The sequence below is a fragment of the Condylostylus longicornis genome, unplaced genomic scaffold (genome assembly GCF_029603195.1).
Source record: "Condylostylus longicornis isolate FDR11 unplaced genomic scaffold, ASM2960319v2 ptg000016l, whole genome shotgun sequence".
Classification (NCBI taxonomy): domain Eukaryota; kingdom Metazoa; phylum Arthropoda; class Insecta; order Diptera; family Dolichopodidae; genus Condylostylus; species Condylostylus longicornis.
Genome location: NW_026577985.1, coordinates 6,411,555 through 6,426,739, shown reverse-complemented (window position 1 = coordinate 6,426,739; position 15,185 = coordinate 6,411,555). Strand labels below are relative to the sequence as shown.

The 15,185-nt window shown below is 25.2% G+C and overlaps 1 protein-coding gene across 1 annotated transcript in view; it reads right to left on the bottom strand.

Moving 5' to 3' along the window:
* LOC129605860 (frizzled-2-like) overlaps window positions 1-15,185 on the bottom strand; it is a 201,435-nt gene that overhangs the window by 28,528 nt on the left and 157,722 nt on the right. The gene's annotated exons all lie outside the window — the stretch shown is intronic.

Genomic DNA, 15,185 nt, shown 5'->3' with positions numbered 1-15,185 from the left:
TGAACAAGGAATCTAACTTGTTTTTTGGAATAATTTCCTTTTTAAAACTAAAAGCTGTAGAAATTCTGGTTATTTAATTCAGATTTCATTATAAGATTGCTTTTCAAACCAAACTATATTTTGGGGATCAAAACGAAAATTTGAGGAATATTTTAAATTTACAGTGAAATGTTATAGATTTAACATTTAAAAAATTTTCAAAAATAAAGAACAAAATTCTTCATTCTAGCAAATCACATTGACCTTAATAGGGTAAAAACATTGTAATTTCAGTTTTAATTTAAATTTTAGTTTTTAAATTGATGTTTTACAAAAATTTATGCACAAATTAAATTCTTGGTGTTTTTAATTTTTTATTCATTTCGAGTTGTTTCTATTCAAAGAGGAAAAGTCCTAAGACTTGCCATTTCTAGGTAAATTTATACAAAAAAGAAAAAGAAAGACTAATTTCTTATAAAAAAACTTTTTCTTTTTAAAATTCTTTAGTTTTTTCACTGTTAGTTTTCTTATCCCTTATTCTGTGTTTTTGTTGAAATTTGAATATAAGAATTCATTAAAAATTACGTTTCCAAGTTATTAGCATACTTGTATTTTCAAGCCGTCGATCAAAGTTTATTTTCCTGAACGTTTCAGGTCATTTATTTTTTGTTCCGATGATAGGATTATGAGCTATGCAAATTTATTCCTTGTCTATCAACAGAAGGATTTGTTTTTTTTTGTGATTTTCTCTTTTCTGTACATTTTTTTGTAAATTTACATTAAATTTGATAGTAGGAGAATGATGAAATCGATTGGAATTTTCGATAAAGTATTTGGAAAAATGAAAGACAAAGAATATGTGATGGAAAAATTTAACGATTGGAATTTTAATACAAAAGAATTTAAGTTGATATTTTTAGTTGTTGTTTCCCTATTGAAAGTTTTGAAGTTATTTCGCTAACTGCTGATTTTATTAAAAAAATATGCTGAAACTATTTAATTTTGGGAAAAATGTATACAATTTAGTTGAATCAATTTGTTAATATTCATTTATTAAATTTTTTTTTTCAGTGTAGAGAAAACCAAAATTCGGTTGCGTCAAAAAACATTGTACATAATTTTGTCAATAATTTCTATTAGGTCTATTATTTTGCATTTCAATTCAAAAATTTTAAAATTCTAACTTTTTAACTTAAAACCAAATACAAGTAGTTGAATATACCAAATGAATAGTAAGTCAAGTAAGCTGTGAAGCAAGATAGTGATGAACTCAGATATTTTCTCAATCGAGAACGTTTTTTCCTTATATTTCATCTCGAAATAGGTTTAACTATATAATTACAAAAACAGCTCTAACCGTAACAATAAATAACTTAGCAAAAGTTAATTTCTTGCAATTTAAATAATTTGGTTAAAATTCGGACAAATTGAAATTTAAGCCGTTTTCGAACTAAAAATCTTGAAATTAAAAAAAAAACTGGATATTTTGCATCTGTACAACAATTTGCTTGGTTCAAAACCAAAAACAGAATTTGGTTTTTATTTAGAACAAATGACAATAAACAGAAATACAGAAAAATTAGTGTAATAAATTCAACCAAGAGCAAGATGAAAACAAAAAGAAGATTAAAATTACGAAAATAAACTATTGAAAGAATGAGCATCCATTTAATTCAATATTTTAAGATCTTAATGGTTTCCACTAACTAGATTGTGATGAATATAAGTTGCAATAATTTAGAATAAATGTTTTCAGTATTTGAATATTTATGCAAACACATTTTTTCTCTGACTCTGAATAGCTATAAGTATTCATTTTTATATATTAAAATCTACACTAATATACAATGGCTTCTTGTATGCTAATGTAAATTTATATATAAATTTTAAAAAAGGGTAGAAGATATAAAGAAGCTAGGAAGGAAAAATGATTGTAAATAAGTGATAGAAAACAAAAATAAAATAATTCAACTGCTTTTTTATGTACACAAATATAGCGAACAGCTTGCAAATTTTTTACTATCTTTCATATTGATAAAAATGGTAATGATTATATGAAATCAACGCAAACCTCTGAATCAGAACAAGAAAGGATTTGTGTATTTAATTTTTTTTAGTTTATTTTCATCATTGGGAATGTATTTCGTTGGTAGCTATTTGCTATGAATTGAGATTGATTGAGACTATTTATTTATTATATATTATTCTAGATATTCGTTCTACCATCAACATCTTATAGAAGAATATTAACTATTGTAAAGGAAGTAGAAACAGTACAGAATCAAGCACTCTGCAGAACAATTAGAGCAACTATATGAAACGAGATTATAGAAATGGTAAAATTGTTTTGTTTTTATTTATTCAATAAATTTTAATTTATAAGATTTTCGCGTCGTTTTTTCCTCTATCCTTGTATTTATTTGCTTTTATCATGGCTATTTCTTAATGTAATTTCTCTTTTTGAGTAAATGTTGACAATCATTATTATTCTAATATTTAAAATTCAATGATAAATTTTAGATTAAAAGGTTTTAAAAAAGTAAAACACAAAAAAATGCTCAACCATCAGAGACAAATGGAAATTTTTTTTAACAATTTTAAATCTTATTAAATATAGTTGGTTAGTCTTTTATTTTATTAAGTTATATGGGAACATTTAGAAAACAAACATTTTGTGGATACAGAAAAGTTTTTTTTTATATTATAATTTTTGAATAATTTATCAAATACATTAAAATCCAATAAAAGAATAAAAAATTGTAAATAAATACAATTCCCTTTTAAAATTAATGACCCAATTCATAAAAAGTCATAACATTTTTAATATTTTATAGAACATTGATAGACCTGAATCATTTAGACCGATAGGAAATGCCCATAGTTGAAAACGAATTCCCATTAATGCAATTAGGGAAATCAATGACCCTTAACAAGGGAATCAAATAACAGCAGTTCAGTCTTAATTTTATATTTATATGAAATTTTCAAAAACGTTCACATTATAGAGTAGACATAACTAAATTTTAATAAATGTTGTAAAATGTTGTGTAACGCTTCCAGATTAGGCGTTATTGTATAATAACCAGATTTTAATTAAGAATTCAAAAAACTTTATTCTAAAATTGAAAAAAAGTCTTTTTCTTACAACTTTTATTATCATAGGTGTACCCGCTAGGCGAATGTAAAATGTGTAAAAAAAATAAATGAAAATATTGTTAACCATTAAACGTTTTCATTTTAGTAACAATTCGAAGAATTGCTTGATCTAATTAATGTGAAGAATTGCTTGATTCAATTAATGTGTTCTGTTAATTATTTTTGTGGACATGCGCCTAGTGATATGTAAAATACTCTTTATTGAACAAAATAAATATTCGTAGAAAACTTTTGCATTCTTTGAGCACATTCGCTTTTACTTCCCAAATCTTTCAAATTACAAATAATGGGCTTGTCATTGTTATAGAATTGTTTCTAAGACCTTCGTTTGATTTCTTTTATTTTACTTTAAAAGATACGTTGAAAAAAGTTGTTTTGGCTTCTATTAGTGTTGTTAATACGCTTGATGTGAATTTATTACAACTACTCAAACATTATGAAACTAAAAATCTAACGCCGATATACTTTTCATATTTTTTACGTGATTATATTCTTAAATATTTTTTAAATTGTGATCTTCTTTTATGAAATTATGAAAAACTATTTATAAATCCCACGCATAGTTTAACATCCGAAAAATTTATCGATTTGTTTAATTTTTTTAAAATTATCCAGGTTTAATATCAGAATAAAATTTATTGTTTTAAAAAAAAATTTAAAATAATTAAATTACTGTGTACTATACACTAAAATATCTCATGACCCTATAGCTGTCGTCACCTTTAAATCATTTCAAAATAAACAAATAAACATTGAAAAAGATCCCATATGATTACATAGTGTACATAAATTATTATTTAAGGAAGAGGAACCAAGGACGCAATTTATCATGCTGGGTACAATATTTATTAAAAAAAAAAGAAAAATAAATGCAATGATATATGACCCCTAGTAATATAAATAAAAAAAATTCATTTTAGAAATGGAAATTATTTCAAAATTACACCGTAATTTTTATTTATTGACATGATCTTCCTCTATAAAACTAAAATTTCATTAAAAAGTATTTTGAAAAAATTTTCAACTTAAACTATTTGCATTCCTTAAGGAGAATATTCTGACTTGAGAGTCATTTGAATAAAGTGTAAAATAATTTACTTACAAAGTCAAAATAAAATGGTGATCATCTGGTATTTATTGGCTGTTTAGTTTTTGTTTTTGTAAGAATTTGTGCTCACTAAGATGTCTCAGGCTATTGATTTACATTCATGCTATTGGTATATTTGAAAGAAAATTTAACACTATACTGGATTTTCTATATTTTTGTTTGTAAGATAACGACATGACGTTCTTTTCCATTAAAAGAAAATCAAATGATTTTCCTTCTATATATAACAAAAATTTGAAGATCTTGCAGAAGAAACATGAGATTGCAGATGAGCATTATTACTATTCAAAAGATAGGGTAAAAATGTAAAATAATAAAATAAATTATTATTTTTTTTCCATTTTGTATATACATATGTATATGTGGATAAATATAGAATATGGGGATGCCATTATATATGCTCTAATATACATTCGCATGTACATAAGTATAACTATGAAAAATTTTCCATCTGGAATTTCCCAGGAAATATAAAACCGGGTGCATTATGTTTTTCTCAATATTTATAATTTATGTTAAACGATTACATACAAAGACACAAATATATAAAAGTATATTGTATAATGTTGTGCTTATCTGTAAAGTAATTAATATGTATATCAGAATATAAATTGTAAATACTCATATACATAACGTAAGTGTGTTCATATTAGGGGAAATTATTTTTCAGTTTAAATAATTTATTGTTGTTCATTTTTAACTTATATAAATTAGATGGGATGGTGCAATGATGCTGAAACTTTTAGAACTTTAATATTAAATTTACGAGATTTATGAAAATATCTGTTTGAAAATGTAAAAGAGTTTATAAAATAATTGAAAAATTAATTGGAATGTTTTAATTTAATTTCTCTAAACTTTTAAGCAAGGATTATAGTGGAAATAAGAATTAGTTTTGAAATTTCTGTGACAATTAAGGAACATTTCAAGGCTTTGTTAAATAAATTGAAACTTTGAGACTTTTTTACGTGTGTACATTTATTTAAATTTTCGGTGTTAATTTTAAGATGTTGGGGAATAATTGAAAATATTAAGACAAAAACTCTTTAACACTCATAGTTTGGTATTCAAATCAATAGCTAAAGATTTAAATGCAAATTGGAAAACTAATTTATTTATTTATAAAAATTTGAGGAGGCTGATAAAATTTTTGATTTTCGGTTATGTATTTTTGAGGCAGAAGAAAAGTGTCAAAAAAAGAAATTTTCGCTCATATAGAACTTTTGATAATTTACTGAACTAATTGCCAAAGTGCATCTGTAAATGGTCTAGCGGCGATGCTAGATTTCCAATTTCAATCAAAACTAATTTATTGGAAGGAAACTGTTACTCTAGTCACATCCTAAAAGAAATAAGTAACAAATAACTAACAAATATTTTGTTTAATTTGTATAAAATTTTAAACATAAATTTTATTTAAATTTTTTTGGAATGGCATTTTAATGTCCATTGACAAGACCATTTGACATTTGTTTAATGGGGATTTTAATGACTGAAAATGATTTTTATGCATTTTTTTCCTTCGTTTTCAACACTAAATTTTAATGTATTTTAGAGAATTTTTCTGCCTTTTTTCTATTAAATTTCAATAGACTCATCCACACGTCTTAACGAATTATTGAGAATTCACACGATTTTTTTATTTTATTTTTTATTTTCTGAAAAATTACAAAATTTCAAAATTTTTTTTTCTGTTCTATTGCATAAAACTTCATTCTTGTTTTCTGTCATTAGGATTAGTTTGTTCTCATATAATTTTAATCTTTTTATACAACATTAGATTCATCGACAGAACTCTTCATCTTTACAAACTGATGGATGAATGTAGCTTGTAATGTTAAACTATAGAATTAATTACACTAGATGCAGATAGAAATGGTTTTACATTAGTGTGTACATACGCATGTGTTATTGAGTTTTTTTTTCTTTCTAAAAATAATTTCTCAAAATGTAATTGTATTAAAAACGTCTGGCAATGTGCATACAATTTTGCATATGTAACACTTTAATACAATATGTGTAAGTGTAGTTGATGTATAATTGAATATTGGAACAAAAACGAAAAGTTCAGAGATTGTAGAACCCATGAATTAAGAATTATTTTTTTATATTTTAAAGAATTGGCTATTAAATCTTTATCTTTTCAATTTTCAGCATTTTATCTGGTGTTTTCATATACGTTGTTAAGGAGGGAATTTTTTTTTATTACAAGAGAATAATATTTTGTCAAAGTTATTTAAAAATAAATAAAAATGTGCTATTATAACCCACAAAAATATAACACAAATGATGAAAATGTTGAAGAAAACAAAAAATATTTTCTTTTTGTTGTATTAGACGACGTGCTAGATTACAAAATGTTAACGAAGCTGAACTGAAAATGAAAGTGTTAAGAGATTTACTGGCGCCCCCTTCTTCTAAATATTTAAGAAAAGGAAAATAATAAAATAAAAATAGAAATGATTCCATGAGTTCTTATACATTTTCTTTTTTATATTTTCAGGAACGCGCATCATCGCAACATCAGTATCATCTCCTTGTATTCATTGTGAAATGGTTTGAATCGATTTTACATAGATGACATGAAATTCAAATTTGAAATATTTTTCTGTACTATAGAAATATTTTTCTTGATATTGAATCTAAAAAAATAAAATAAATATCAGCAAGAGCAGCAAGAACAGGAAAAAAAATGTTTCTTTTTATTGGATAATTATTGCATAATTTAAAGGAAATTTGTTTCCGGTGATAGATGTGTTTAAGGTTCCGGATTGTAATAAAATGGAATTTTATATTTCATTTAAGAAAATTAATATTGTTTGTAATATGTAAACACATCACTTTAACAGTAATCACATTTTTAAAAGAAATAATTATATAATTTGGTTGTAAAATAATTTCTTGGATTAAATAAAATAATTTGTTGATTTGTAGAAGTATGTGTGCATCAGTGTGTACACCATAAGTATGGTATGGTGGTTAAATTCAATATAGCGTCACAATTAAATATTTGTGTTAATTGCTTGAGGCTTTGTAAGGAACAAAAGGATTTGAATATTTGGAATAATTTCAAAGGAGTTTTAAATTTCTTAAAAATTTTATTTTGGTTTACAGTCTACACTTTTATTTTGAAAAATAATTATTCGTTTTCCACATTATTTTAGATATTGTTGTAAGAGTGAAAGAGACTTCATATTTTATTTGAACAGATTTAATCAGGATTCAGTTTAAAGACATTTTTATTTAAAATTTTGTAAAAATTTTTATTAACTGTCGACTCCACTGCTTCAATTTGAAAAAAAAAATATTGGAAATTGCCAATACTTGTGAGAACTAATATGCCATTGCCCGTGATAAGTCAAATTATTTTTATGAGCTGTGATTTTAATCATATTACTTTATTTTGAAATATGTTCTAAATTCAATCTAAGTATATTCTGAAACACTGGAGTTACCTCTCTAAAAATAATATTATAAATGTACGTGGATCTTTGTAATTGTGGGTAAAATTGGATCTTTGTGATTTTGAAAACAATCTTCGAAAACAGTCTTAAAACCTTAAAAAATTATAAGCTTTTGCTCAAAATGCATGTGTATAAAATTTCGTGAAACTTATTCACCTTCATGTTCTGAATGTAGTTCAGGTAATTTGCGTCTTTTGTAAGGTAGACTAATTTCAAGTGTAACCTCGTAAATCTGTGTTCTTAATCATAAATTCTTCAAATACAGAATACATTAAATAGATTGAATGTCTTCTTGTTTAAAAGAAAAAAAGTGTTAACACACTTTTCCCTATCAGAACAACAACAATATATTAAAACAGATTTTTTGTTAGAAGATAGAAATTGAAGGGACAAAATTAAATTAAATATCACATTTCTGGATTTTACACTACTCCATATTTGCTTTCATAATATAAAATTTAATAAAATTTAAAAAAATATTTGTAATAAATAACATAATAGGTTATTTTGCAACACAATGCATGACTTGAACGCCCTATTTTCCAACTGTTATTATAAGAAGAATTTCAAAAGGATTGTCTTTAAAACAAAATCGTTTTGAATTCAAACATGCTTTGTGTTTCATATTCAAATTTATTAGGTCAGACTTAATTTAAATGAAAAATGAAATTTTATTTCAACTTGCTTGCATTCAAAACAAATTAAATTATATAAAATGAATATTTTCATTTTAGAAATTTTTCCTCAAATCTAATGAAAATCTTTTTATAAAATAATATTATATTCAGTTTGTTTATATAGCTATTTACATATGTATGGGCGTTTGTATGCGAGAAATATATAAACGCAATTTCATGACATTCTTTACGCATAAAATTAATTCAGTATTATTTTCTAAAAGTAGAGTTCACATTACTGTAAAAATTAATTTAGGTATGACTGGTTTTAATATTCTCAAGGTAAAAAAAATAAAAAGAAAAAAGAAGCTGCATTTATTTTTTTTATATTTCGAAAAGTGCATAAACTCAAAATCTCTTTCAACTCTTTCAGGTGCGTCCCTGATGATATTGATATAATCATATTATTCTGAAGACAAATATTAATAGATGTGTGAGTGAAATATTATATGGGGGTGTATTCGTGCTTGTATTCGTACATATGAATTAAATTTCATATGAATAAGATAAATAAACTTGTAGGGAGTATGTGGAAGGAAATGAACACGGTTCTTCAATAGGAATGTAAAAAATGAAAAGCTTTTTTCATATTCTTTTAGTGTCATTTTGTTTTGATGGTGTTATTTTCTTTGTTAATAAGATCCTTTTGTTGTTGTTTAAAACTACTTTTTCAAATGAATGATAAAATTAATATCAGTTATGATTAGTTGTATTTTGCTTTATTTCAAATGGAAATGGATAAATTGACAATCCAGCAATCAATTTGAATGGTATGCAAGTCGAATGGTTTAGGTTGGTTTGTTTATAAAGGTATTGAGCAATTAGTTAACACATCTTGTTATCAGTTGAAAGTTAAGATCTGCCTCTATCGGTCAATTTAACGTTAAATCTAAGCATTTTTTTTTATTTAGGAAAATAAAATAAAAGGAACCTTGCTGCTATTTCACTAGCTTGTATGTGTTATCAGAAATACTAATTTTAAGCAAATATTTTAAATACTAAAATTTTGACAAATGTCCAAACAATTAGGCGAGTTCTCAAATTAACATTCTTAAAACAAATTAACATTTATTACACTTGAATTTACACTTATAAGCTCTCAATTTCAATTCAAAACTTTCCACTTTGGATGCTTTTAATTGAAAAACTTTGTAATAAATTTCCAACTTTGTAGCTATAGATTATTTTGCAAATTTTTATTTAAATTAAGAGCGGTGATTTTCAAAAAAAAAAAATTTTTTTCATTTTCAATTTTTTTTTGTTTTAAAGCATAAGTCAGCGCAGAAAAAAGGAGAAAATTAAAAGAAAAATATTAAAACAAAAAACAAACACACTTTAAAATGAATGACATATTGCACAAACAAAAAAGAATAGTAGCAGAGTAAACATAACAAAGTTAACAGAGTAACACCTGAATGAAAAGAAGTTTCAGCAAATCTAGCAATAAAATCGCCCGTATCATGAGTGTGAATGGCAGTATGTTTCAATATTTTAGTGTTGCAATTTTTTTTCCTGCTTTTTAACATGCGCATATTTTTATTTTGCTTCCTTTTGATGTTTCTACCCTTACACCTTTTCATCCCGAATTAAAAATATTTGGGAAAGTATTATGTTTTTTGACATTCGGTTTGAAATATTCAAAATGTGATTGTGGAATGTGGATTAGGTTAATATGTAAGTATTTGTATTTTGTGATTATTAATTGAAATGAGGTAGGAAGAGAATTTGAAATTAAATTTAAACTTTGATGTCCAGATTTGTATTGAGTCACTATAATCTTTAATAGTTTTTCTTCAAAATTTTGTTACTATAATTATTGTATTAGATAAAGGTAATCGTTTAAATAATGAAGGTTTTAGTAAGAAAGCTTGAAATTTTGCCGTAATACTTGCACAAAATTTAGCTATAATTGTGTCTATTTTATATTTTCAAGAACAATGCTTCTTATGTAGTATTTTTTTAAGAATATTTGGAAAAACACAACTTTCAAGTTTAGTGTAATTCAGATGAAATGAAACTATGTGTAATATTTCCGAAATTGAAGAATGTTTGAACGATAAAATCTCGTTCGTAGCAATACTTTTAAATTAGTTAGATCCAGCATTATTAGAACGATCCTATGTATCTTATTTCAGTTTAAAATATTGATATTTTATTATAATCAATTAATTTACTCGATTTATCGAAATGATTTTTTATTGAAACTGATAAAAATATTATTACAAGTTACTTTAAATATTCATTGTCTCCTAATTTTTAATAACAATCGTCTCAGAGTTTCGGTGTTCAAGGATAAATTTCTACCGTTTAGAAAACATTGTCTTATTGTACATCACTTGAAAATATGTGAACATCTACAAATGTATTAAATATGCAATGTAATAAACGTATATAAATCATACGGATATATCAAATAGCAAAATCCTTTGATATGTATGTATGTTTTGAGATGAAAAATTACAGATGCAAAATGTTTTTTAGAAATACAAAAGTAGCAAAAAATAAAGAGACAATTTTTTTCTATTTAAAAACAAAAACTTTTTTCTAAAGTCATCATCCTATTTGGTTCGGTATCCTTCTGATGTTGATATTGATGATGATGATGAGACAATGATAATATACTTTTGATGATTATGATACATATGAGATTCGTTAACACACACACTCATATATGAATAAAACTGAATAAATTTCAAAAAAATGCATTTTGTTGTTGTTTGATAAAAAGTTTAACAATTTTTATTTTTTTTTTTTTTGCATTTAAGGATATGATGACATTATTGCAAAATAATGTATGGGTATGAGATTTTAAAGGCCAAAGACTTTTGAAAAAATTTACTTTTAATAGAGACGTAAATGATGAAAATGAGCTTTGATATTTTTTTAATAATAAAAAAAAAATAATAATTTTTATGTTTTAGTTTTGGAGTACAAAAGAGGAAAACATGTTGTTGAAGTAAAAAAATCTCGCAGGATAATTCATTTTTTACATGTGGTTATTGTCTGATGATTGATGTTTTTGTAAGTATGACGAATACATGAGGCATGTGGCAAAAATTGTAGTTTTAATTTTGATTATGTTAAAATTGTAATTTGATGAAATATCGCACAAAAATCAATTTGGATATGCAATAAAAGCGGTTATTATCCTCTCTTTTTTTTTAAATGAACATTTTTTAACAACTTGAAAGAAATTAAAGTCCCAAACATTTTAAAGCTAAAAAAAACACAAGAGTCTTTGAATTAGTGCTTCAAAGCAATTTTTCATCTGATGTTCTGTGCTTTTCCAAGTAATAAAAATCAGTAGTCAAAGTTAATTATTTTGATGTAATATTAACGAATTATAAATATATATTTATTATATTGCAGCTATATTCAGATATGTTGCATCTGAAGTGCAATTAACCAAGTGCTATTTAAAAGTTCTAACTAAGTTTTGCTAAAGAAAGGAAATAATCCTGAAACACGAAATTTACGTAATCGTTTAAACTAAGTAGTCAGTTCCTATATTTTGACAATAATTTTCAGTTGGATAAGTGTCTCTTTGGATCCCGGTTCTTCCCCAAATCACCAACTTGGGCTTAGAAAATGAAATAACCCTAAAAAATTTGATCGCGGTTCTTCAATTCCAACTGTACCGGACGGCTTTAACAGTATTCTATTTTTTTTTCAGTGTGACTTCAGTTTTAGAGATTCATAGAATGTAAGATAACTTTTTAAATACGTATAAAATTTAAATATCAAACAAAATTATGATGCTGAATTAAAATTCGGAATAAATAAGGAAATTGACTTTTAAATTTTTAAGTTTATTTTCTGAAAATGGACGTGATATTAGTGACATTTTTCGACATGGTAAAAATTTTTTTCCTTGTTTTATTTTTAAATTGTGACCTCCCCAAAATTGGGATTAAATGAAATTTTTATAGGAAATCAATTTTTTTAATTAAAAGTGAGTTTCTATAAATAACAATTAGTTTTCTAGCAATATTTGCATTCTAATACAAATGTCATAATTTAAGGGCAATTGATTTTGAATATAGTGCTATAATTATAAAGATAATTTAATTATTACATTATTAAATTTTAATTATTAATCAATTTCGATTTCACACTTTTCTTTCACCTTTCTCAAGGAATTGAACTTCATTTTACACGCAATCAACAAAGAAAGTGTGCATAATATTCGAATAATGTATAAAATTAAATAAAGTTTATGACAATCTCAGGTGTCAGATGAAAAAAAATCGCATTTAAAATCAACCAAAACGGCTAATTGCAAATAAAATTTATTAACAAATTTATTAATAAAAAAACCAATAATAATAATTTTTCGCTGTATATTTCTTTGGTATAATTTAAGGCGTTTGTTATGACATTCTTTAAAACAGAGTGTGATAAAATTGCAAATTTTGAATTTTTTATTACCGTAAAATCGAAAGAAAAAGAAAAGGCAATAACAAAAATTCTCTGTCTTACTTCATTATCAGATTGGTGTTTTTTTTCTTTTTCTGTTGCATTATTGCATTAAATACGTTTACGATGTGTACAACTTGTCATTTTATTCTCTAAATTCGTTTTACCCACCTTAATTAATATAGCAATATTATAAAAATGAAATTTAATATTTTAATACGGTATGATCATTTTTAATGAATTTTACCTTTCTGCTAATGTACTTATATTTTCATATTTTTTAGCACTTTTCCAAAAATTTTTTGAAAAAAAGTGCTTATTAGTTTCACTCTGTCCGTCCGTCCGTCCGTCCGTCCGTCCGTCCGTCCGTCCGTCCGTCCGTCCGTCCGTCCGTCCGTGTGTCTGTTTACAAAACTTCTACATTCTTAATGATAGAAAGCTGAAATTTAATACGTACATAGATCTTCACTAGAAACTTATTTTCGTAGAACAAAATTTTCACCTATCTCCCCCCCTCTAGAAGTTATACCCCCCCAAAGCACTAAAAATGGCCTATTTTAACTATTTGTTGCAATGAAACCATAAGCATTTTTGAAATTTCGCAAACGCAGAAAGGCAGTGGCTTGCTTCCCCTATCGCGGTATACTATAGTTAAACTTTAGAAAAACAAAATGGCCGTTCAAATTTACCGTTATCTGAAGTCCTTTTTTTCCAAATTTTTGATGTCATTTTTTTTCTAGACCCCAGCCTGTAGAAGCTTGAAATTTTAGGAGCTTTTAGATATTAACAAGTAGTTCATTTCGTTAGAAGAAAATTTTTTTCCATCTCCACCCCCTCTCAAGTTATGGCCTCTTGAAATTTGTAAAATTTGCATTTTTGACACCTTATATTTCTGAAACCGCAAGTTTTTTCAAATTTCTATAAACACAAAAAGTTAACGGTAAATTCCATGACATTAAAAAATATAATTATTTTTCTTAACTCACACAATTAGCCCTTAAAATCGAACATTATGTTAACCCCTGTTTATATTAATTTTTGCTTTATTTCAAAGACTGCATAAATGGTTCATCCTAAATTTATGCAATCCTAGAAATAGTTTCGTTTATAAATGAAAATAATTTTAATAGTGTGGTGGATATACATAGACTGTTTTTAAAAGCAGTATTTTCACTTGTTGAAGGGAAAAGTGCTACAATACAAACCATTGGTTTGACCCAACTTTATATTTCAACGTTTTATATTTCTTAAATTTGTTAATGCTTCTGCCATTGCTACATTCTGCTCTACACGTACATACATATGTGTATATCCATATGTTAATGATGATGAAGATGAGGTCTTATATTCGTTTGATTATGAATTCAAAATAAATAATCTGTATGGAGCAGAAGCAAAAGTAAAAAAAAGTGATTGTAATGTATGTCAGAGAAGGACAGAACTTGTTTTGCGGGGATGTTAAAAATGCAAGTAAAAAAATTAATAAGAACTTGCTTTCAATAATAATTTATACAAATTGATTGACACAGGTTGGACAGGCTATTTTTATGATACAAGTATTAAAACCTCAAAACTCATGATCCTCATTATTTCAAATAATAAAAATAATAATAATGATAAGACATATGGTAATGATCGTCAGGCAGAAGTTTATAATTTTATATATTTCGACTTATTAACTTAGCAGTAAAATAATCACAACTATCAGCAAATGAAAATTGAAAAAATAAGAAAATTTAATATAAAAATACTACAGCAGTTGAAATAAGACAAATTAAGGAAATTTTTAAAATAGCGGGAATCAGTGATATTGATAAAAATGTATGATCGTAATTGAAAGGTACTTGAATGCAATTGTACAGAAATTAGACCAGTTTAAGGAGATTGTGCTAATTAAAATGTTATACTTATTTACAATACTTAATAATTAAGTTTTAATACGGAATTTTTTTTCTATTCAAAATAATTGAGAAATTTTGTACTAGATTTTATATTTAAATGCAAAAATGTACTTTTAAATCTTTGGCTTAAAAAGCTTAAAGATTTCTCACAACACATTTATTATTTATATGAAGGTCTCTAATTTCCTTAACAAACATTTAGAATTATTTTACCCATATAATTTCCGGTTTTCGGAGCAACACAGCACAGTGAGAATAGAAAAATTTATTATAAATTTATTTTCTATTCTCACTTTCACTATTCTCACGTATAAAGTACAAGTAAAAATAGAAAAATTTCCAATGTCCTTTGACCTTAACGGGTTTTGCTAAAATTAAAATAAGATCATAAGCACTAGTAATATATTTCTGGCATGTTAAGTTTATAAATAATAATGTTTGAGTAGAAATTTACTATAAATAGAAATCACTATAGGTAGAAATT